General features: G+C 44.9%; 2 pseudogenes; both read left to right on the plus strand.

The window, feature by feature from the left end:
* The first annotated feature begins 8,961 nt into the window (after positions 1-8,961).
* Positions 8,962-9,957, plus strand: LOC127032161 (olfactory receptor 14C36-like; annotated as a pseudogene).
* Positions 9,958-14,416: 4,459 nt separating this feature from the next.
* LOC127032490 (olfactory receptor 14A16-like) lies at positions 14,417-18,718 on the plus strand (annotated as a pseudogene).
* The last annotated feature ends 3,588 nt before the right edge of the window (positions 18,719-22,306 follow it).

The following is a 22,306-nucleotide window of genomic DNA, read 5'->3' on the forward strand; positions in this document are numbered from 1 at the left end:
TAGTCCACACAAAAAGTTACAGGTCCCTGCTTAAGGAAAAGACTATTTTTAAGGAATCTAAAAGGATTCAGTTAGAGAATGGTGAGGGGACATACATACGATAGAAAACTTGGTAGCTGTAAATTAAAGAAAAAAAACCCTATTGAAAAGGGTTTTGTGACTATCTGTATTGCTCTTAGAAGGCCTTTGGCCCTTAAGCGAACTAAAAGTTTTAATGAAGCATCTTGGTTTGGTTTCAAGGAGCTGTATGTCTTTTCAATCAAAAATCAATTGTTTGTGAGAACCTAGCGCTTGTGGGTTTTGTGTGTATAAGTTACCCATTTACAGCAAAAAGCTGAAATGTATGTTGTGGGAGGGGGGAAAAATCCTAAGAAATGTGCTTACAATAAAACAAACAGGTTGTTCAGATCTGTGTTTGAGTACAATAGAGTGGACTTATCCTGTTGAACTCACTGGGTTTAACCCCCTTCCCCCGACTGAAAAGCCAGAGTGACTGCGATTACTTACCCTTGTTGCCATAGGGTTACATTTGATGCAGGTGGATGGTGAGTTTTGATTAATATGAAATGAAATAAAACCTCAGGAATTCTCAGATGCTATTGGATAGTTTAAATATAACTGCTGGAGTTGGTAGAACACTATTGGACAGTTTCAATATGACCCCAGGAGTTGGTGGAACACTATTGGACAGATTAAATATGGCCCTGGAGTTGGTCGAATGCTATGGGTCATTCTTTCTAGAAAACACCACCACCCCACACTTTAAGCATGAAAGAAACATGTTTACAAAAAACAACTCAAGCCCCAAGATATTCATTGATATCTGCAAAGGCCCAGGCACGCATGGCTGGGGGACAGAACAAGCAGGGTCCTTTTAAATGCATGGGGATGGGAAGGGTTATTGAAAAGTATATGGCTGCAAACTTGGCTTGGTGTGTTTCTGAAGCTGCTGTTTTGTGTGTGAGAGGGGTCTCTGCAAGGCATAGGTTTAGGGTTTTAAAAGTACTTGGTTTGTTTCAAACCAACAGGGCTTTTTTCCTGTGCAAAATGTGGTTTAAAATGGATTTTAAAAGCAGTTTGTTTTTTATTCTGCAAAATGTATTTAAAAAAAATGTTTTTGAGATTTTTGTTGTTTGTTGTTTTTTGTTTTGTTTTTTAAGTGGCAGTAATAAACTCAAAATCTGTGTTTGTGGTACGGCCTGAAACGGATGATTTCTTTTAAAGCTGTGACTTTTTAAACAGAAAAACACCCTAATTAATATTTAGTTTTTAAGTTTACAAGATGGTTTCATGTGTTTTATAATAATGCTGTTTGCTCCACAGTATGGTGAAAACATGAGGGATCCTTAGAGCAGAGGGAAGACAAGCTCAGAAGAAAAGGGAAAGAGACAGCTGAAAGGGAAAATTCACCAGCATCAGTGACTCACGGACGGATGAAGCCCAGTAAATATATTTTGCTTATTGGTTGGGTTTTTCTATGAGGTTTTGTATTTTAAGTGAATACATAGGTGTGGGTGAGAAAGACGGTAAAGTACAGTTTTGTAAAATGGTTTCCCTCACCCCCCCATTGGCATGGGCAACTTTTCTGACAATGCTTAGTCAGCGCTACAAGGACACCTCCTCCAGAACCGCCAAAGAACCAGGAATCTGCTTTGAGACCTTTAATAACGCAAAACAGCACAAGAGTGCAGATGAAGCATCCAGGCAGTCCAAACCTCATATCCATCAAACCCAAGGGCAAAACAAGAGTCTGGTAAAAAAACAACCACACAACTACAGCTCCAGTGTGCAGAACCACACAGATTCACCAACCCGGAGCATGCGCTCCAGGGGCTCTGAACGTGCGCAGAACCACACACATTCACAAACCCAGAGCACACGCTCTAGGAGTTCTGAATAAAACGCCAAGGACTGACAAACCATTCTCCCAAAACCATACGCTCGTCACCGCTCCCCAATATTCTAGTATTTGGGAAGACTCTGATGCTTCATTCAGAAAACTGATGGATGCTGTGTCCCCAGGGGTGGGGGCAGAGGGCTAAAAGAACGGCATTCTAAAGAGAGTTGGGAAAAATCTGATGCTTCGCTCAGAACACTGGTGACCTCTGTATCCTCTGGGGACCTAACGACCAACCGCAGCTCGCTTACTGGATGCTGAAAGAAGTCTGTTCTTCAAAGAACCGACTTAGCCGAATACTAAAAGTGAAAATCAGTCTGTTTCTGCCAGAACAGGGACAGGATGTAACTGCAACCCCCAGAAACACCAAAGAGTTCAGAGTCTGTTGCTCAGTAGGTGCTAGATAACAGGAAGAAGCGATCTAAGAAAAATGGATTAGTATTGCTAAAGCAGCTGGGCCAGGCTACAAATCTCTCTTCATGGAACGATAAAGGGGCTTCCTCGGTGGGGATTTAAAGGGATCAGAACTCTCATGGCTGTGGGGAGCCCAGAGCCCTTTAAATTCCCCCGCAGCTCCGGCAGCCAGGTTCGGGTGTGGATTTAAAGGGCCCGGAGCTCCCACGGCTGCGGGGAGCCAGAGCCGTTCAAATCCCTGCCGAGGAAGCCAGTGCGGGGCCACGAATTAACGAGCTCACAGTAGAGGTGAAAGTAACTTCCAGGACTTACCGGTACTGCCGGAATCTGGAGGGGGCGTGGCCTCAACCGGAAGAGGCGGGGCCTCTCAAGATTTAAAGGTTCTGGATCATCGGCTGTGGCTGGGAGCCCCAGGGCCTTTAAATCAACCCTGGGCTCAGGGGCAAATTAAAGGGCCCAAGGCTCTGGCTGCTGTGGAGCCCCGAGCCCCTTAAATTCCACCCGCAGCTCTGGCAACTGGGTTTGGTTGTGGATTTAATAGGCCCAGAGCTCCCACGGCTGCGGGGAGCACCGAGCCCTTTAAAACTTGCTCCAGCCCAGCTGCCAGAGCTGCAGGGAAAAGTTAAAGGGCTCTGGGCTCACTGCAGCTGCCAGAGCTCTAAGCCATTCATATCCCTGCCGAGGAAGCCGGTGCGGTCCGGCACGGCATATTGGCTCTTCCTGGTACGCCATACTTGGACGATAATGGCTTATTTTCATCTCTGCTTCAGAGATCCCACTGCTGCGGGGAGCCCAGAGCCCATTAATTTCCCCTTGCAGCTCCGGTAGCAGGGCTGGGACCAGGATTTAAAGGGCTCAGAGATCCCGTAGCTGCGGGAAGCCAGGAGACCTTTAAATACCCCTGCAGATCCGGAAGCCAGGCTGGGGCTGGGAATTAAAGGGCTCAGAGCTCCCGCGGCTACAGGGAGCCCAGAGTCCTTTAAATTCCCCCGCAGCTCCGGCAGCCGGGTTCAGGTGTGGATTTAAAGGGCCCGGATATCCCACGGCTGCGGTGAGCCAGAGCATTGGCAGGCTGGGGCCAGGATTTGAAGGGCTCAGAGCTCCTACCGCTGCGGGGAGCACCGAGCTTTTTAATTCCCAGCCCCAGCCCGGCTGCCGGAGCTGTGATGGGAGGAGAGGAGGGATTTAAAGGGTTCTGGGCTCCCCGCAGCCGCCGGAGCTCTGAGCCCTTTAAATCCGCACCGAGGAAGTCGGTGCGGTCTGGCACAGCGTACTGGCTCTTGCCGCTACGCCGTACTGGACTTACTTTCATCTCTGGCTCAGAGCTCCAATGGCTGCGGGGATCCCAGAGTCCTTTAAACTCTCCCCGCAGCTCCAGGAGCTGGGCTGGGGCTGGGAATTAAATGGCTAGAGCTCCCCATGGCTGCGTAGATCCCAGAGCCCTTTAATTTCCCCCTGCAGCTCCAGCACCCAGGCTGGGGCCGGGAATTAAAGGGCTGAGGGCTCTCCACAGCAGCAGGAGCTCCGGACCCTTTAATTCTGGCTCCAGCCCGGCAAGCCTCAGGCTACCCACAGCCGTGGGGCTCCGGGCCCTTTAAGTCCACACCCGAACCCGGCTGCCAGAGCTGCGGGGGTGATTTAAAGGCCCTGGGGCTCCCAGCCACAGCCGGTGCTCCAGGACTTTTAAATCTTCAGAATCCCCGCCTCTTCTGGTTGAGGCCACGCCCCCCAGGACTCCGGCAGTACAAGGAAGTCCTGGAAGTTACTTCCATCCTTGACTTAATCATTCCTTTACCTGTGTTCACTTTGTCCGCCAGTGACTCCCCTGAGCCGCAATCGCATTCCACCTCTAAGGGGGTGGACAAAGAGAGGCCACCATGCTCATCAGGGTGTCTCACAAGCAGTTGGGTTTTGGGGTCGGGTTCCGGCGTATCCATCAATGGCTGGTCCGAAGGGCTCCCCTCACTCGCCTCCTCCTCCTCCTCAGGACCGTCGCTGATGAAGCGCTTTCTCCGTGGATGGTCAAAGACTCTCGGGGTGAAGAGAGAGTCTGAAGTTCTCACGGTGGTGGTGAAGGAGTCCAGGTTTCCTCTCAGCAGCCTTCCCACAATCTCTAAACCATGTGTCCTTGGTAAGAGATGGCCTGGGTCCAGGTACAGTGCAGCGAGGTGCTGTCCCAACCTCTTCACTCTCACCGGCAGGAGGGATCGTTCAGAACCTTCCCAGCTATTTCTCCTCTGGCCTGTGCTCAGTGATGTGAAGCTTTAGCTCAAACACAGGCTCTGAGAAGTCCTGAGTGTCTGTAGGAAGCAGAGCCCCTGCTCTGAGACTGGCATCTCTGCTCCCATGAGGCCTTTGGGGACAGCAGAGCCGAGTCTGTGGCTCGCTTCCAGGGTATTTTACTGCTTGTTTATGAAAAGCCAGTATGGACAGTACTGTCCACCCATCGGACAGGCAGACTAATGGCTGTTTATAGCACACAATACCCCTGCAGGTGAAACTCCAGGGAGCCCTGGGCCCTCTGAGGAAGAAGCTGAAAGAGGCCCTGGCTCTGTCACGTAAAGAGGAGGAGAATCACAGAGTGGCAGGTGGGTGTCCGGGTTTATTCCTCCCTGAGCCCTTCCCCCTGCAGCATTCCCAGGAATGACGGGGGGCCGTCCAGGATGAGATTATGAACCTGCTCTGGTTGTTTGCTCCATTGCACAGGCTTGGTGCCGGCCATGGGCAGCGCATGCCTCCGGCATTTGGGGAGGCTGGGCGTGAGTACCTGGATCATCCCCTGCACCTGGATTATTGCCCTGCCCACACTCCACTCCTGTTCTGCCCTATGTCCTGCTCCCACTCAGTCCCCTCCCCAGAGGCTCCCTGCTTACTGTTCACTTGCAGCTTGCTCCTCTCCCGCACCTCATAGGCTCCAACCCCTCAGGTGCTAACTCCAGCCCCGGAGCACCCATGGGGAAAGTTTAGTGGGTGCTGTGCACCCACCGGCAGCCAAACTCCCCTCCCTGCCTCCTCCCTTGAGTGTGCCATGTCCCTGCTTCTCTGCCTACTTCCCAGTGCTTGCCACCGCCAAACAGCTGTTTGGTGGCGTAGCAAACTCTGGGAGGGACGGAGTGGGGAGGAGCGGGAACACAGCATGCTCAGGGGAGGAGGCGGGGAAGAGGTAGAGGTGGTTATTTGAGGAAGGAGTTGGAATAGGGGCAGGGAGGGGTGGAGTCAGGGTGGAGCCAGGGGGTAGAAGGGGTCAAGCACCCACCGATGTGAGCAGAAGTTGGTGCCTATCCCCCACCCCTTCTGCCTCCAGGCCCTCTCGCCTGCTGCTTGCTCCTTTCTGCCCCTCCTGCCTTAAGGGTGAGTGACAGGGGCAGAGAGGAGCAAGTGACAGTACCCCCCATACAGCTGATGGGCAGCAAGCAGCGGGTGCTGCGGGCTTCGGGGGAAGAGCGGGAGCGAGGGCTCTGGGTGGAGCACAGGCAGCACTCCAAAGGCAGCAGGTCTGCAGCCTGCCCCCAAAGGGAGGGGCGCTGCATCCTGTTTGGGGAGGCTGAGCCTCCCCTGGCCTCTGATACCTGCCATCCAGGGTGCTGGCAGCATCAGGCTGTGTCTCTGGTGGGGATCTCAGCACAGCAGCTCCTGCAGGCAGAGGAGGAGAGGCATTTTCTATCCCTTGTACAGTGGTGCAGACCCACCCCTGAGATCTCTGAGTGGGGCAAATTCTCAATATTGGGTCCAGTGTTTTCACTATTCCATGGATCCTGTTTCCCTTCTGCAGATGGGGATGGTGTGTTGGCTGCTACAGCCATCGGTTTTGAGTGCCCTCCATGACAAAGCTCTGAAGCTTCTCTGCAGCCTGGAGGAAACAGATTGTTCCTCCTCGCTCTGTACCCACAGACACTGGAGCTTGGAGGATGATTTGCCCCCATGGGTGAAGTTCAGAGTCACTCAGCTGGCTGGACTGAGGGCATGTTGGGAGTTGAGCACTTCTGAACATCAAACGCAGTTGTGGGTGTGGAGCTCTGTGGAAAATCTGCCCAATTAGCATCTACATGGCACAAATAGATAACTGCAGGCTAGTCACTGAATAATACCCAGGCAGCCCATGCTGCTGTGGCTTCATGCCTACCAGTGTCCAAGATAGCTAGAAAAAAGGTAGCCTGAGTGTGTCTACACATGGTGCTGTCACATCTTCATTGCAGTGTGGACATCCCCTGAGTGAGCAGAGCGAAGGGCAGGTCAATGTCAAGCCAGGCAGCGCTCAGCCACTTTGCAGCCTCTGTTGCCATCACATGGCCTTTTCATGCCAGTCACCTGCTACTGTTACTGTGACTTTACCTGTGATAGACACAGGACCAGGATTACAAAGGGTTTAAGCCCCTAAAGAAGGAGAAAGGTGCTTTGTGGGATTTACAATAACACCTGAGAAGGTCAGGTACCTAACTCCTACTGAATGTTCATAGGATTTAGTCACCTGGCTGACTTTGGACAGTTGATAAATCCCAGTAGAGGCCTGTCGCCATCTTTTAATCCTGGCCCACAGATAACATAGAAGTTAGGCTGGAATCAGGGAACCCTGCTGTAGATTATATGCTCTGTGTTATGCTGGGGTCAGACTAGAGGGTCAGAATGGCTTTATCACCTTTTGGCTTTAAAACCTTTGTTTCTGTGCCCTGGCCTCTGGGTCTCTGCTTCTGAGCTGTGCTGGGCTCCTGGGCATGAGGAAATAGACATGGATAAATCACCTTCCCATAGCATCAGTCCTTTAATGCCAGTGCAGCTCAAAGCCAACTACACACAGCTCGTCTGCAGAGATCAACAGGTTTGAGGCTAGTTCAATTGCACAATGAGGGGTGAAAGGATTCTCAGATATCTGTGCCATTAGCTTCTAGATTCTGGTCTATAGATATTGACCAAAACATCTTAGTACTGGATGACTGAATTTGTCTTCTGTTAGGGAAAAAATCCACAAAGACTACAGGAAGTTTGCTATTACAATTAAATATGTTGGGGAATCAACATACAGGGGAAAATTAAGGTGATAAATATGAATTACAATACGAACTGCTTAAGATCTTTACTATGAGTTTAATCAAATATCTACTGCTTATTGGAATCTTTTCTCCCATCAGGATTTTTTTTATTTTTCACTGAAAACCATAAATCCATATTCCCCCAGTTATTGGCAAATGAAAACTGTCTGCTAAAAACTGATTTTTTTTAAATCTAAAAACCAAAACAGTTTGTTTTTTTAAGTATTTTTACAAAACAATCCCAAAATGTTTGCGAACAGCAGACAGATTCTGAGATTTGTTGTTGTTCAGCTGAAAAAACACTCTCCATTAAAAAGATCACAGCTGAAAATTTCCAACCAGCCTTAAACTTTAAATGAATTAGGGAACATTAATATTGCCTGATAAGATCCTGATTTCAAACCCATTTATTCTATTGCATGTGTGATTTCTCTTTCAGAGGGATAATTATGAGGAGGTAACAACTGAATAAACAGTAAAGTTGGCAGCGCAAAGGATATTTTATAGAGAAGAGCCCCTTTAAACCCTGGGTTAGAGTTGAACCAAGCAGCCAAAGCCTGTCTAGCCTGTCACCATTCAAGGACATACGGGCTCTCACAGGGAGAAGAACCCAGAACTTCTGGCCTAGCTCCAAACTGCAGCTGGCTGAGTATACATGGTGTAAATGGGTGTGCAGAAGAGAAACAGAGTAAGACGTGGGGCTACATTTCCAGAGGTATTTAGGTGCTAATGAGCTTTTCAGAAGCACCTAGGAGCTCACAACTCATTGATTCCAAGGGGTGTTGGGGCCCTGATGCTTTTGAGAATCCTACTAGGTGCCTCAACACCTTTAAAAATCTGCCCCAGAGCTCTTCTCCGGAAGCCTTTACAGTCCTAGTAGACACGGCAGGGTGGTGGAGTGTAGGGGGTTGAAACAGAGGCAGAAAGAGGGGAAATGACAGGTCCAAGATCACAGAGCAGGTCACTGGCAGAGACAAGAACAGAAGCCAGGTGTCCTGACAGTCAGTGCACCACACAGCAGAGAGTAAATGATACAATGTTTACTACCAGTCCATTGTTAGACGCAGGCAGAAGTGCTGCTGGGAGTTGGTGCCATGAATCAATTTGGGAGCAGGGAGTCAGCCGTCTAGGCATAGAGCTTGTTGTAGAAAAATTACAGATGAGCTGCTATTCACGATTGTGGTTGAGTCTAGGTCATATTGGCCTGAAAAGGGGGAATCAAGCTGTTAGAGTTTTAGTTTCAGTTTTATACCCAAGTTTTGAGCTTGTTGATGATCACAATAGAGGGACCTTCTTTACAAGAATTGTTGGATTTGGAGTGTGCTTTGTTCCATCCTTCATATTACATTTTATCAAGCCACCCCATGGGCAAAATCCTCAAATGGGATAAAGTGATGCAGCTCCCTTGACTTTAAAGGAGCTGATCCAATTTACAGTAGTCTGGTAATTCGACTTATTGATTGTCTGAGGTGAGGAGCACTTACAACACCTACTCATTGTAAGTGATGAGTTCTGCGCACCTTTGACATTCATATAATGAGATATTAGGGAAAGGGGGATCAGGGACATTCCCTCTGTCGCTCTAATCCTGACCATTATCCTTCTCATTCCCTCCACAGCCATCACACGATGTACTGAGGAAGAAAATGTCCAACCAAACCACTGTGACTGAATTCCTTCTCCTGGGATTCTCTGATGTTCCGGAACTGCAGATTTTACACTTTGTGGTGTTTCTAGTGCTTTACCTGATATCCCTGCTGGGGAACCTTCCCATCATCACAGCCATAGCCCTTGACCACCATCTTCACACCCCCATGTACTTCTTCCTGATGAATCTGTCCATCCTAGACCTTGACTCCATCTCTGTCACCGTCACCAAATCCATGGCCAATTCCCTAATGAACACCAGATGAATTTCGTATTCTGGATACTTCTCTCAAATTTTACTCATTGTCGTCTTTGTTTCAGTAGATTTTGCCATACTGACCGTCATGGCGTATGACGGATATGTCGTCATGTGCCAACCACTGCACTATGAGATGGTGATGAACAGGAGAGCTTGTGTCCAAATGGCTGCCAGTGCCTGTATCAGTGGTATTCTGTACTCTGCACTGCACACTGGGAACACGTTTGCAATACCTTTCTGTGGAGGAAACATGGTGGATCAGTTCTTCTGTGAAATCCCCCAGCTACACAAGCTCCCCTGCTCTGACTCATACCGCTTTGAAGTCGGGTTTCTCATCTATAGTATGTGCTTAACCTCCAGCTGCTTTGTTTTCATAATTGTGTCATATGCTCAGATCTTCAAAGCAGTGCTGAGATTCCCCTTTAAGCAAGGCCGACATAAAGCCCTATCCACCTGCCTCTCTCACCTCTTTGTGGTCTCATTGTTTCTCTGTACTTCTGCCTTTGCCTATCTTTAACCCACCTCCAGCTCAACAACAGGTCTGGATCTCATGGTGGCTGTTTTCTTTTCTGTGTTGCAAGCAGTGATGAATCCGATCCTCTACAGCATGAGAAACAGAGATTAAGGATGCTCTGAGTAAATGGATAGGTTAGAGGTTGTTCACTAAGAACAAAATGTCCATATTTTTTCCTTCGATAGCAATTTCATTCTAATTTCTTTATAAATATAATCAGTTGATGACATTATTACCTCCATGAGAAAATACTGTGCAGTCACTTTATGCAGAAATTGGGTATTTCCACTAGTAAAAACACAGACAAACATGACTCAAGAATAAAAGGAGTTTCTAAAGGTTTACACAGCAATGTAAATAAGATCGTAATCTATCTATTGTGTACTGCTACCAATTACTATAGTATCTGAGACTGTTGCCTATAAAATCAGTAGCCATAGCAAACTCCATAGTGGGGCCTCTGGCTCGTCTTATATTTTGGGATAACAACACAGATTGAGGTATCAGTGCATTTGTTCTTTGTGTTTTTGGTTTGTTTGTTTGCTTATTTGTGTGTTTGTCACATTTTTAGCTGATTTTTGCTCAACTGGTTGGTTGGTGGTTTGGTTTGTTTCTTTGTTTTAGGAGGTTTTGAAGGTGGAAAAGCCTAAGGAGATTGAGTGTTTGCGGAGACAGGATTTTCAATGTTTGTCCTGTCTTAGGATTGTCAATATATCATCTCTTTGATGGGGTTTTCTGAGCGAACTGAAGGTTTACTCCCCACAATGATGAGTGCAAAAGGGGTTTCTGGGTCGCTAAGTTCCTGCTGAAATGATTATGTGTATACTGTTGGATATTATTGTATTATTAAAGATGTTAGGCATCTTTTTATTATTTTAACTTAAATGAATATGTAAAAACTGTCATTCTTGCTATGCTGGAAAGACTGTTTGAAGGAAAAACTTTTTCCAGAGTTTCCTAAAGAAAAACCTACTCAGAATTATAAAGCCAAATTGGGATTCTATGGAAGTGACTGGGGTTTAGCCCCTCACTTCAAGGAGATCAAGATTAGGCCACTAGATTATACACACAAGGATCCAGATTTGGCTGACAGCACCCCGGAGAAAGCGAGTGTGACAGAGATGTAAGGGTCAGATTTCCCAACACAGCTAGACCAGCATCAATGCAGTTTAATACTGATTAGGTTCCGGCTCAAAGTCTCTGGACTACACTCAGTAGTGACATGAACAATGGTATAAGTTTCTTGTCTGGGGTCATTTTGTTCTAACTCTGGTGTAAGTGCACTGCTTTGATGTTCCATACGCCATCCGGTGTGGATCTACTCACATCTAAACTGAGAAAGGATCTCAGAAGTTGACCAGTTATTAGTATTAGAAGATAATCTTTGTGCATGGTTGTGTACACTACATATATTACAGACAAAAGCAGAGTATGTGATTAAGTAGTCAGACAGACAGGACCGTTCCTTGTCTTAACACACAACCTCATTTAGTCACAATGATAGATTTCTATTTGACTGTGAATTATGTTAGCTAGCTAGATAACAATAATTTCCATAGATTATTCATTCTTCTTTTGCTATTAATGATTGTCTATGTCCAGATCATAATTTTCTTATAAGCACTCCTTATTAAACCATTATTTAACAATGATTTTTTCTTACCCCATCGCTCATTTACAAACAGCTCATCAAAAGTACTCGGTGCCAGACTCTGACACTGTCTCCGTTTCTCTCCTTTCCCAGTCAACTAAAGCCTTACAATTGCTGCATTGGAATTACTCTGCCCTTCTGGATTCTTTCAATAATTAAGATTCTGGGACCTGACATGTCAATGACTTTTGGCACCACACGGATGAATGGAGTAGAGAGACAGAGATCAACATTGACAAGGATTTGCACAGAGAAAGGATGCAGTGCCACTCTCCATGTCATCATCAGTGTTAGGGGTATTCTGATGTGAGGCTCTCACAGTCACTCCAGTTGAAGCTGTTCCACTCTGGAAAAATAATTAAAGAGTTATTGGAGCAGGGGAACAGCACATTAGGTCTCCCAGGTGAGTGTGCTGACCACTAGGCTACAGGGTAATTCTCATGTTCTCCCTCTTCCTCTCTGACCCAATGATTCTTTAATTATTTAAGTCAAAGTGGAACAGCTTGAATGGATTGAGGGAGCCCCACATCAGAATATCCCACAGATCAATGATTAGGACACTGGGTGGCAGATCCCCCTTTAAATCTCTTCTCGGGCAGAGGAGGGACTTGTACTGGGGTGTTCCCCATGCCAGATAAGTACATAACCAATAGGCTAAAAGATAAACAGAAAGACCTTCTCCTAGTGACACAAAACACCATAGGTGCCTGACCCAAGGAGCGGTTTCCCAGTTATGGATTACTAAGAAGGATAGACTCCACCCACCAGCTCAACATTGGTAACTATCTCTGTGAGAGAGCGAGATTTGGCACACACCCTTTTAGTCATCATCTCCCATTGGTTAGGTTAGGCACCTCCACACTGCATGCTGGCAGTTGTGGATCCCATTTAAGTGTTCACCTCTCCCCATTCACTGAACAGGGATCCTGGTCTCCGAACACAGGTTTTGTGAATCATGGTGATTTTCTAAGTGCCTAAAAGTTAGGTGTGCAATGCTCAGTGTTAGAATACTGGAGGACAAGATTTTTAAAGGCATTTAGGTGTCCTGGTGGGATTTTCCAAGGCATTTAGGTACTTAAATCCAATTGAAATCAAGGGGTGTTTTGAAAGTCCCACTAGATGCTTAAATAACTTAAAAAATCAGGCCCTAATTCCTTCTGTGAATTTAGCCCTGAGTGTCTGAGATCCACTAAGAGGCTTTAACAATATCATCCAAGAAGGCTGGAGACAGATCCAAAAACACTATCTTTGAGCTCTTCCTGACACTGAAGGACTTTGTAAACTGCAGCCATACCCAGAAATGGGTTATACAAATGGCCCTGTCTCTTTAACATGAGACGAACACAGACCCCAGGACCAAACACTCATGAGTTTGAGGTTTTAAAATATAGGGCTGCTCCCATCTCAGCTGGGACCATCTCATCTCTACATCATGCAGAACAATCCGCTGACAGCAGGGTATAAGTAAAAGGCTGTTATTCATTGGGTATCTGACAGTCAGTGGTAGTTGGAAAGCTTTGAAAATGAGGCATCTTTGAAAATGCCAGCTGAGGGCTCTGTCAAGTGGAAACTTATCTATTGTCAGATTTTACAAATGGCCCCTCTCTTCATCCTTTACCAAACAGAAACCTTCATCCCTGAGCTTTGTAGTGTTCAACATCCAGCCTTGCATTCATCACTGCCTAGGGGCACACAGGGACCATTCCCCCGCCAAGCCGGCACTTACTATGTTGGCATAAGCATCAAAGTTTGTGCCTTGTGATAGCTTCATGGTGGCCTTAAGAAATGGACTGAGGGTCTTTGTGCGGTTCCTAGAAGACATGTCCCCACTGAGCTTTTTAGTTTAGTGCTGTCTGTAGTAAAAAAAAAATTAATGTAATGACTGAGAAAGAAAGAAAGAAAGAAAGAAAGAAAGAAAGAAAGATTCTGGGCATTCATCCCAACAAAAGTTGAAGGTCAGATACTTGAAAACTGTGCAACATAGAATTCCTCCAAGGTTCTATCCCTAGTGGGTCCGAACCATTCTCCGTCACCAATAAAAGTTACACTTGTAATTAAACCCATGGGGCAAAGAGCAAAGAAAGTGCAGACTGGTTCAGAACTTTTGAATCAGTTTCAGATCAGATTGGCAGGCAAAAAATATGGATTTATAACTATGCAATAAGCTAGATCCCCAGTTGATGTAAATTGCCATTGACGACAGAAATCAAAGGCCCAGATTCGCAGTTGGCATAAATAATCCAAACTACAGTGAACTCAATGGAAGTGTAACAATTAACACAAGCTCATGACCTGGCCTTTTGTTTTAAAGCTTCACTTCTGGGTACCTTTTGGTGATGACTTCAAGCAGACAGGGCAGCTTGAGTGTGGGTTCCTCTAGCGGATGCATCCCAAGAGCTGCTGATACAATGCTTGAGGGAAAAAAAAATTCTGCTCAACCAGAAGTGATTACCTGGTGTTAATGAAGGAACAGGCTATTCCAGGAGGTGCCACTAGGCTCCCAGCTATTGTATATCATGTTTCTGTGTTAGAAATCCCAGTTTTATTTTGCAAACACCTTGGGACATGCTTTGGCCCTCTGCCCTGCCTTGTTTTTAGCCAAGGGTCCTTCCAGGGGTGCTTTCATGATGTGAGATCCAGGGCGGGTGCTGTTCTCCCTCTGTGGGGTTAGAGTGGGGCAGGTTGTCAGAATAGTTGGCTCCAGAGATGAGATCAGAGCTTAAAGCCTTGGAGACTGGATTCAAATATTTAGCCCTAGAGCAGGAACATCCTGGGTTGTGACTGTGTACAAGCCAGGATCAGCTCTAGGGCTGGGAGGAGTTTTCAGTCTCTGGTCACAATTAGTCCTTCATCTCTCAGCCAAGCCTGTGCAAGGAGTTGAGCAGGAAGCACTCCTCTGTGGAGTGGATCCCTGTCTGCTAGGGACTGCAGAGAGACTCAGGAAATCCAGTGAAGGGACATGGAAAGTGCCACTGGAAAATACAGTGACGGGGGCATGAGAGAGAGATTACCAAAGAATCCTGGCACTGTAGGATCAATTTTGCTTTCAATTATATATGTGAAGGTATTAATATAGAGACAAATTTAATACTAGATAGATGAATTGTAATTCAGGCTCTTTAAGACTTTTATTATCAAGCATCTAGAGCCTGTCATATTTCTTTTCTTGTAAGAACCTAAATATAAGTTACAATTTGAACTCTTTAAGGATTTAACTCTCAGTCTAGTCAGACATCTAGAGCCAGTCAGAAAAAAAAGAGGTCGATAATTTTGCATCAGAAATCAGAAATGTTTGCAGGGTTTGGCAACCAAAAACTAATTAATTTTCCTCTAAAAACTTCTTTAAACTGGAAATTGTACATTGCAAACCAAAGAATATTGGGAATCGCAGATTTCAACAAAACCAAACAAAACATCTGAGTATAGGAGATACTTTCCCTGAATATCTTTCTTTAGTTCAAAAATTCATTTTCCTAGTACTACTACTACAAAAAAAAATCTAAATTTCCAAGTATCTCTGATTTGAAATGGAGCTTTAAACAAGGTAAACATTGAATAAGCAGCAGAGCTCATAGCCACAGTTTATATTTTATGCACACTAGCACTTTCGGCTCAGAGTTGACCCACCAGTTAAAGCCAGTCTAGCTCAGTGCTGCCAAAGGACATACAGAAGGTAAATGGGATTAGAACCCGTATTTCCAGGCCTTGGAAGTTAACAAGATAGACACAGGACCTGGATTACAAAGGGTTTAAGCACCTAAAGAAGGAGAAAGCTGCCTTTTGGTATTTACAATAACATCTGAGCAGGTTAGGTGTCTAACTCTCACTGAATGTTCATAGGATTTAGCCACTTGGCTCACTTAGGAGCATTGATAAATCCAGTAGGTACCTCTCTCCATCTTTTAATCCTGGCCCAGAGATAACATAGAAGTTGGGCTGGAATCAGGTACCCTTGTGTAGATATTATACGCCCTGTGTTATGCTGGGGTCAGCCTAGAGGATCAAAATGGCCCTTTTGCCTTTCTCATCTTTGTTTCTGTGCCCTGGCCTCTGGGTCTCTGCTTCTGAGCTGTGCAGGGCTCCAGGGCATGAGTCCTGCTAGACTTTAGGAAATAGACATGGATACAGGCTGGCTCCAGGCACCAGCTTGGCAAGCAGGTGATTGGGGCGGCAGGTCCAGATATTCAGCAGCAATTCGGCGGATAGTCCCTCACTCCCGCTCTGACCTTCCGCTGAATTGCCGCCACAGATCGCAATCGCGGCTTTTTTTTTTTTTTTTTTGGCTGTGTGGGGTGGCCAAAACCCTGGAGCCGACCCTGCATGGATAAATCACCTTCCCACAGCAGTTCTTTAATGCCAGTGCAGCTCAAAGCCAGCTACGCACAGCTTGTCTGCAGAGAGCAACAGGTTTGAATCTAGTTCAATCGCAGAATGAGCGGTGAAAGGATTCTCAGATACCTGTGCCGTTAGCTTCTAGATTCTGTTCAATAGACAGATATTGACCAAAACATCCTAGTGCTGGATGACTGAATGTGTCTTCTGCTGGGAAAAAATCCACAAAGACTAGTACAGGAAGTTTGCTATTTCAATTAAATGTTATGGAATCAACATACAGGGAAAAATTAAGATGATAAATATGAATTACAATATGAACTGGTTAAGACCTTTACTATCAGTTTAATCAAATACCTATTGCTGATAGGAATTTTTCCTCCCATCAGGAAAATTCTTTACTTTTCACTGAAAACCCTAAATTCATTCCCCGCCCCCCAATTTTTGGCAAATGAAAACTTTCAGCTGAAAACGGATTTTTCTTTGATTACAAAACTAAAAAATTTTGTTTTTTTCAGTTTTCAGGTTTTTTTTACCAAACAATCCCAGAATGTTTTAGAAAAGTAGACAGATTCTGAGATTTGTTGTTGTTTAGCTGAAAAACCAATCTCCATTAAAAGAACACAGTTGAAAATTTCCAACCAGCTTTAAACTTTAAATGAATTGGGGAACATTAATATGACCTGATAAGAGCCTGATTTCAAACCCATTTATTCTATTGCAGCTTTGCGATTTTTCTTTCAAAGGGATAGATGTGAGGAGGTAACAAGTGAATAAACAGTAAAGTTGGCAGCACACACAATGTTTTATCCTGAAGAGCCCCTTTAAACCCTGGGTTAGAGTTGAACAAAGCAGCCAAAGCCTGTCTATCCTGATCCCGTTCAGAGACATATGGGAGCTCACTGCGTGTAGAACCCAGACCTCCTGGCCTAGCTCCACACTGCTGTCAGCTGAGTATAAATGGTGTAAATGGGTGTTCAGAACATAAATAGAGTAAGACATGGGGCTATATTTCCAAAGGTATTTAGGTGCCTAGTGGGATTTTCAAAAGCACCTAGGAGCTCACAACTCATTGATTTCAAGGGGTGTTGGAGCCCTGATTCTTTTGAGAATCCCACTAGGGTCTCAATACCTTTAAAAATCTGCCCCACAGCCCCTCTCCAAAAACCCTTACAGTCCTAGTAGACACAGCAGAGAAGGGAGGGGGTTGAAACAGAGGCAGAAAGAGGGGAGATGACTGGCCCAAGGTCACAGAGCAGGTCACTAACAGAAAGAAGAACAGAGCCCAGGTGTCCTAACAGCCACTGCACTACACTGCACAGAGTAAATGATACAACATAACGATGATGGAAGGATGCTATTAACCCATTGTTACATGCAGGCAGAAGTGCAGCTCTGGGATTTTGTGCCATAAATCAATTTGGAAGCAGGCAACTGGCCATCTAAGCACAGGACTTGAGGTAGAAACATGACAGAGGAGCTGTCAGTTATGTTTCTGGGTGAGACTATGTCATACTGCCCTGCAAAGTGGGAATAAGGCTGTGTTAGCGTTTGAGTTTATGAGTTTCATTCCCAAGTTGTGAGCTTGGTGATGGTCGCAATGGAGGGACCTCCTTTGCAAGAATTGTTGGATTTGGAGTGTGCTTTTATCCATCCTTCGTACTGCATTTTATCAATCCACACCATGGGCAAAATCCTCAGATGGGATAAAATGATGACGCTCCATTGACTTTAAAGCAGGTGACACAAGTTACACTACTGTGATAATGCAACTCATTGATTGTCAGAGGTGAGGAGCAGTAACAACACCTTGTCATTGTAAGTGATGATTCTGTGAACCTTTGATATTCATATAATGAGATATTAGGGAAAGGGGAATCTGGGACATTCCCTCTATCTCTCTTATCCTGACCATTGTCCTTCTCATTCCCTCCACAGCCATCACATAATGTACTGAGGAAGACAATGTCCAACCAAACCACCATGACTGAATTTCTTCTCCTTGGATTCTCTGACATTTGGGAGTTGCAGATTTTACACTTTATGGGGTTTCTAGTGCTTTACCTGATATCCTTGCTGGGAAATCTTCTCATCATCACAGACATAGCCCTTGACTGCCACCTTCACACACCCATGTACTTCTTTCTGATGAATCTGTCCATCATAGACCTGGGCTCCATCTCTGTCACCATCCCCAAATCCATGGTCAATTCCCTAATGAACACAAGATCCATTTCTTATTCTGGATGTGTCACCCAAGTCTTATTTTTCTTATTCTTTGGTTCAGCAGATTTTGCCATACTGATCATCATGGCATATGATCAATACGTTGCCATATGCCAGCCATTGCACTATGAAACAGTGATGAACAGGAGATCTTGTGTCTAAATTGCCGCCAGTGCCTGGATCAGTGGTATGCTCTACTCTACACTGCACACCGGGAACACATTTGCAATATCTTTCTGTGGAGGCAACATGTTGGATCAGTTCTTCTGTGAAATCTCCCAGCTACTCAAGCTCGCCTGCTCTGACTCATACCGCTTTGAAGTCGAGTTTCTCATTTTTAGTGTGTGCTTAGCCTCAAGCTGCTTTGTTTTCATAATTGTGTCATATGTTCAGATCTTCAAAGCAGTGCTGAGAATCACCTCTGAGCAGGGCCGGCATAAAGCCTTCTCCACCTGCCTCCCTCACCTCTTTGTGGTCTCCTTGTTCTTTTGTACTGCTGCCTTTGCCTACCTGAAACTCACCTCCAGCTCAACCTCAGGTCTGAATCTCATGGTGGCTGTTCTCTATTCTGTGTTGCCACCAATGATGAATCCAATCATCTACATCATGAGAAACAAAGAGATCAAAGGTGCTCTGAGTAAATGGATAGGTTGGAGGTTATTCACTAAGAACAAAATGTCCATATTTCTCCTTCAGTAGCAATTTCATTCTATGTTTCTTTATAAATAGAATCAGCTGATGACATAATTGCCTCCATGAGAAAATACTGGGCAGTCTGTTTATGTTGAAATAGGTTTTTCCACTAGTAAAAATACAGACAAACATAACTCAAGAAAAAAAGGAGTTTCTATAGGTTTACACCAATGTAAATAATATTAGAATCTATCTATTATATACTGCTACCAATTACCATAAAGGTCTGTCTCATCTTACGTGTGGCTTCCGTTCCATGGTTAGCTCGTAAAGCGAAAATCGCGTATAGTCAAAATTGTATTAAGTTCAACGGCTGGCGGAATCGTCCGCACTACAGGTATAGTATTAAAATGGTTGTTTATCTCTTCCTTTTGTTTTGTTTTTTGTTTTTGCCGACCGCGTGAAGTTGATATCACGTATGTTAAATGCACATAAAATGAGACAGACCTGTACTATCTGAGACCATTACCTATAAAATCAGTAGCCATAGCAAAGTCCCTAGTGAGGTCTCTGGCTCATCTTATATTTTGAGATAAAAACTCAGATTGAGATATCAAAACATTTGGGTTTTTTTTGTGTTTTTGGTTTGTGTGTGTGTGTTTGTTAGATTGTTAGCTTATTTTTGCTTAACAGGTTGATTGGTTTGTTTCTTCATTTTCGGAGGTTTTGGAGGTGGAAAAGCTTGATGACATGGTGAGTATTTGGTGATACAGGATTTTCAATGTTTGTCCTTTCTTGGGACTGTCTATATGTAATCTCTTTGATGGGGTTTTCTGAGTGAACTGAAGGTTTCCTCCTCACAATGATAAAAGAGAGCAAAAGAGGTTTCTGCATAACTTAATTCCTTCGGAAATGATTATGTGTAGATTGTTGGGATATTATTGTATTATTAATTATACGTTAGGGGACAAAAAGCCTCAGGTAGCTGTCTTTTATTATTTTAACCTAAATGAATTTCCCAACTCAGCTAGACTAGCACCAATGCAGAGCAGAACCATTGACATCACCAGTTTAGTACTGATGATGTTGTGGCCCAAAGTCTCTGGGCTACACTCAGTAGTGACATAAACACTGGTGTAAGTTTCTTGTCTGGGGTCATTTTGTTCTAGCGCTGGTGTAAGTGCACTGCTCTAGTGTTCCACACGCCAACCCATGTAGATCTACTCACGTCCACACTGAGGAAGGATCTCAGAAGTTGGCAAGTTATTAGTATTAGAAGATCATCTTTGTGCGTGGTTGTGTACACTACATATATGACAGCCAAAGCAGAGTAAGCTATTAGATAGAGAGACAGACAGACTGAACCATTCCTTCTCCTAACACACAACCTCATTTAGTTATAATGTTAGATTTCTATTTGATTGTGAATTATATTAGATAGCTAGATAATGAATAATCTATGGAAATTATTGTTCTTCTTTTCCTGTTAAGGATTGTCTGTGTCCAGACCATGATTTTCTTATAAGCAATTCCTATTAAACATTATTTAGCAAAGATTTTTTATGACTATATCTTACTCCATTGCTCATTTACAAACAGCTCATCCTAACACACTTGGTGTTTGAACTTTGAGCTGTTTTGACCGGATACATTTTTAACCTGCTCTGGTTTGCTTCTCTAAGCAAATGGAAGTATCACAGTTGGGATCCTTAGGCCAGTCCTCAGCTGATTTAAACTGTTATAGCTCTATCGAAGTCAATAGATCTCTGAGAATTTATACCAGCCAAGGATCTGCTCCAAACACTCATGATTATGAATTTAAAACTCTGACCACCAGGCTGCAGGGAAATTCTCATGTTCTCTCTTTCTCTCTCTCTGACCCAATGATTCTTTAATTATTTAATCCAATTTGGAACATCTTGAACAGATTGAGGGAACTCCACATTGGAATATCCCACAGTCCAGGGGTTAGGACACTAGGTGGCAGTTCTCCCTTCAAATCCCTTCTCCTCCTAGGACAGAGGGGGGACATGAACTGGGGTTGTTCCCCATGCCAGGTAAGTACCCTAACCATGGGGCTAAAAGTAAAACAAAGTGGCCTTCTCCTTGTCACACAAAACACCGTAGGTGCCTGACTCCAAGGAGATGGTTCCCAGTTATGGATCACAAACAGGGTTAGGTGCCACTCACCAGCTTGATGTAGGCAAGTATCTCTGTGAGAGATCAGGGCTTGGCACACACCCATCTTGTCATCATCTCCCATTGGTGAGGTTAGGTGCCTCCTCACTGCATGTTGGCAACTGGTTCCCATTTAGGTATTTACCTCTCCCCATTCAGTGAACAGGGAGCCTGGGCTCCTAACACAGGCTTTGTGAATCATGATGATTTTCTAAGTGCCTAAAAGTTAGGTGCTGCAATGCTCAGCATTAGGATAGTTAAGGGCAAGATTTTCAAAGGCATTTAGGTGTCCTGGTGGGATTTTCAAAAGCATTTAGGTACCTAAATCTGATTGAAATCAAAAGGTGTTTTGAAAGTCCAACTAGATCAGGGGTAGACAACCTATGGCATGCGTGCCGAAGGTGGCACTCAAGCTGATTTTCAGTGGCATTCACGCTAGGCATCCTTTACCCTGGCTTGCCAGAATCCTCAACTACCATCACGAGAGTTCACTTTACCCCCTCCAAGCAGCTGCACGTACTGTTGGGGAGGTGGACTTGCAGGCTGCTACTCACCTATCCAATGCGATGCATCCAAGTCACCAGCACCAAGATGTTAGGGGATGTCATAACATAATTCCCAGATTTGGACCTTAGCGTCCAAAATATGAGTGTTAGCATGAAAACCTCCAAGCTTAGTTACCAGCTTGGATCTGGTAAAGCTGCCATCACTCAAAAAATTAGAATGTTTTGGGGCACTCTGGTCCCCCCAAAAACCTTCCCTGGGGACCCCAAGACCCAAATTCCTTGAGTCTCACAACAAACGGGAATAAACCATTTCCCTTCCCCCTCCTCCTTTCCAGGTGTTCCCTCCCTGGGTTCCTGGAGAGGTACACAGAAGCAAGCTCCGTGAATCTAAACAGAGGGACTCCACCCTCCCTATTTCCAGTCCTGGAAACAAAAGTACTTCCCTCTTCACCCAGAGGGTATGCAAAGTCAGGCTAGTAAATCTAACACACACAGATATCCCCCTGACTTCTTCCTCCCATCAATTCCCTGGTGAGCTACAGAATCAATTCCCTGGAGTTCCCCACTACAGAAAAACTCCAAAAGGTCTTAAAAAGAAAGCTTTATGTAAAAAGAAAGAAAAATACATAAAAATGGTCTCTCTGTATTAAGGTGACAAATACAGGGTCATTTATTTAAAAGAAATATGAATAAACAGCCTTATTCAAAAGAACACAATTCAAAACACTCCAGCAACTACACACATGTAAATACAAAAGAAAAAAACAATAACCCCTATTGTTTTATGATCTCTGTACTCTCAACTTGGAAACAGAAGATTAGAAAGCAGGAGACAGAAAAATCCTTCCCATAGCCGAGAGGGACAGACACAAGACGAACAAAGAACTCTCACCCAAAACTTCCCTCCACCCAGATTTGAAAAAGTCTTGTTTCCTGATTGGTCCTCTGGTCAGGTGTTTCAGGTTACTCCTTTCCAGGTGAAAGAGACATTAACCCTTAGCTATCTGTTTATGACAGGGGAC

The sequence above is a fragment of the Gopherus flavomarginatus genome, chromosome 12 (genome assembly GCF_025201925.1).
Source record: "Gopherus flavomarginatus isolate rGopFla2 chromosome 12, rGopFla2.mat.asm, whole genome shotgun sequence".
NCBI lineage: Eukaryota > Metazoa > Chordata > Testudines > Testudinidae > Gopherus > Gopherus flavomarginatus.